Raw genomic sequence first — 2,822 nt, 5'->3', positions numbered from 1 at the left:
GCCGTTTGGCCGAGGGGGGGTGGGGGGGTCCCCGGGGGGGGGGGGGGGGGCTTGCCTTGGCGAAGGCCAAAGGATCCTGTGCTGTTCCAGGGTTGCTTTGCAAGACTTGCTGGCCCAGTGCTTGTGGGTCCCGCAGAAATTGTGACCAGGAGACACGGCTGCCGTGCCCAAGTTCTCGGAACACAGTTCTTGCTTTTGAAGCCTTTGTTCCAGCCAGCCTTGCAAAACAGGAGCCGTGACACCCCTTGGAGGCCTTCTGCTCCACATCCAAAACAGGGCTGCTTGAGGGGTGGACTGTAACTCAGACTGGTGGGGGAAACCCTTCTCTCTCTCTCCCTCTCTGGCTTCTGGCAACTAATGACACAGGCTGGAAGCGGGCCACGCTTGTGGCGGCTGGCATCTATTTTGGGCTTCGTCTCCGATTAAGACACCTGACGCTGGGAGGTCGGAATCTCCAGCGGGACACAGCCTAGAAATCATTGTGTCTTTGAGAGGAGTCAAAAAAGAGCGTCCTGCAGGGAAGTAGCCGAGAAACCCCATTTTATTTCTCTCTGCATTCAGCCCTTGGGGAGGCGTACGGCTCCTTCCCTGGATTGCTGCCCTTTCTTCGGAGAGGGTGTCCTTAGCTGTGTCTGGAATGTAGCGGGATTTGTCTGTCTAGGAAGGTACCTGTAGGCTGATTAATTGGGGGTATCGTTTTAGCAGGTGGGGCATCCCTGGTTTCCTGAGCTTGCATGGTGGGCGGGGGGGAGCCCTGTGGCAGGGCAGGGAAAATCCAGTCCACCTGCCTGGGGACATAGTCTTCAGCATGGTGTGGGGGGGGCAGTTTTCATACCTACTGTGTGGTAGTTCCCATGGAAGAAGTGGGCGCTTGGCCGTGGGAGCTTTCAGTGGAATGACCAGCCTTGAAGTGCTGAAGGTGCCTTTCAGCTCCCGTTTGCTTCTAGTTGAAAAGGATGCACTTGTGGGACTCTGCAAGGCTTACTTCCGAGGGAATCTGGACAGGGGGCATGTGTGGGGAGCAGCCAGTGTGTGGCCAATGGTCTGAGCTTCTAGGAGCTGGACTTGAAAACAAACCATGAAGGGGAGCTGCAGCTCTACCTTGTTACACCAGCTGCATTTCCAAGAATTCCGGTGGACTTGGGCCCAGAAGGTTTTGGCCCCCCGGGACTGCTATATTTCATTGACAGCCGGTGCAGGAGTAAAGGGGGTAGCGTGCCCCTACCAGGGTGTGAATGGGTGATGAGTTCAAATCCCCTGTCAGGAGCCGTTGCAAGAGGAGAGACCCTCAGTTCTTTTCAAGGAAAATGATACGCCGACAACCAGCGGGGCAAAGTTGTCCCCCGTGCCCTGGAGAGGTCCGGTGGCAGCAGGGCTGGACTCCCGGAGCAGCCGCTTCCCCAGAGTGGACGCGGGTCGCGGCCTCCTCCCCCGCCCCGGCGCAGCGGGCTGTCGCGAGGCTCGGTTGGGTAAGAGCCGAGCGGGCCCCGGAGGGGGCGGCCGCGACGGCCGGGCGGTCCCCCTCTCCTTGGCAGCAGGGCCGGGCAGCGCTAGGCGCGGGCAGGCGGAGCTCTGCGCAGACTTCTCGCTCGCGGAGCTCAGCGCGGGCCACCACGCGGCCTTCCCCACAAAACAGCCGGGCGAGGTAGGTGAGGCCGTGGAGGGGAGGCGCCCTCCGCCCAACCTCCGCAGGCCGGCCTGGCGCCTGCCGGGGAAGGGAGGAGAGGCGAGGCCGGAGCCGCCGCTCCACGTGGCGAGGAGGCGCGCGCTCCAGATGGTGGGGGAGCGGCCGCGGATGTCTCCTTCGGTGGCCTGCGCCGCGGTGCCTGGGGCCCCTCTGGAGTCCGGGCCCGCCAGGAGCCGTCCCCCTTCCTTCCTCCGGAGCGAAGTGCGGGCAGTCGCCGCCACGGGGACGGCTTCGGGTGAGGGGCAGTCGGGCCTGTCCTCCTCCTCGGAGCCTGGCCCTACTGGGACGCGACCACCGGCGGTTCCCCGAGACGCTTCCTTTCCCAGTGCTTGCCGCCCGCTGGACCCGGGATGTGCCTCGTGGCCAGAGACGCTCGCCCCGCCCGCCTAGGAGCGTCCTCGCGACAGCTGCGCATGCTGGGTGGGGGCGCGGGCTCTTTGCACATGCTCAAGGGGGAGTCCTTTCGCGTTGCTGAAGGCCACGAGAGCCCGGCCTGATCCGGACAGAGTCGGCGTTTGTTCTCCACGCAGACTGCCTGCGAAGGGGAAGGCTCCCTTTGGCTCACACCCGTTGATGGGCAGACCCACGCCCTTCAATGCACTCTGCAGCTGGATTTTACTGGGTGGAATGGCAAAACCGAGTCGCAAAGGGCGGCTGGCTGAAAGTGCATTATGTGGCGTGCGTCAAAGCGCCCTCTGTTTTCAGTTTGTCACAGCTGGTGGACGGCTCACAGCTCCGGCACAGGGAGCGAGGGGGGAATCTCATCCCCCCCCCCCCCCACACATGCCCCATTTCAAAATTTTCTTTAATTTAAAAAAAAAAAACTTTTCTGCATTCGGGGGGTGGGGGGGGGGAGATAGGAGTCATCTCTGAAGCTGGAGACTGTGAGACTCGTGTGTGTGCGGTGGCACCGTCTGGGTAGAAGCTTTCGTGCGCGTGCAGTTTATGCCCAAGAACTAAACTTCGCTGGTCTTCAAGGTGCCCCTGGACTCAGACTTCGTCCCGCTGCTTCAGACCGACAGGGCGACCCACTTTGAACGTGAAACTGGCTTCGATCTTCGGCCCGACGACCTGGCAGTAATCCCCCCCCCCCTCAAATGTGGCCCCCCCTCTTTTAGGACCCCCCCCCCCCCCC

General features: G+C 62.1%; 1 protein-coding gene across 2 annotated transcripts in view; it reads left to right on the top strand.

Annotated features, from left to right (window-relative positions):
- Positions 1-1,485: 1,485 nt before the first annotated feature.
- LOC107111292 (excitatory amino acid transporter 1-like) overlaps positions 1,486-2,822 on the top strand; it is a 33,946-nt gene continuing 32,609 nt past the window's right edge. The window contains exon 1 of one of the 2 annotated variants that reach the window (XM_015412244.1): positions 1,486-1,645. The gene's annotated coding sequence lies outside the window, so the exon portion shown is untranslated. Of the gene's footprint in view, positions 1,646-1,839; positions 1,923-2,822 lie in introns of those variants that run through there. The other variant, XM_015412248.1, reaches the window with a different exon arrangement.

This window comes from Gekko japonicus, unplaced genomic scaffold (genome assembly GCF_001447785.1).
Source record: "Gekko japonicus isolate JY-2015 unplaced genomic scaffold, Gekko_japonicus_V1.1 scaffold2815, whole genome shotgun sequence".
Classification (NCBI taxonomy): Eukaryota; Metazoa; Chordata; class Lepidosauria; order Squamata; family Gekkonidae; genus Gekko; species Gekko japonicus.
The sequence above is the reverse complement of the archived record's forward strand: the minus strand, read 5'-3'. Positions and strand labels throughout refer to the sequence as shown.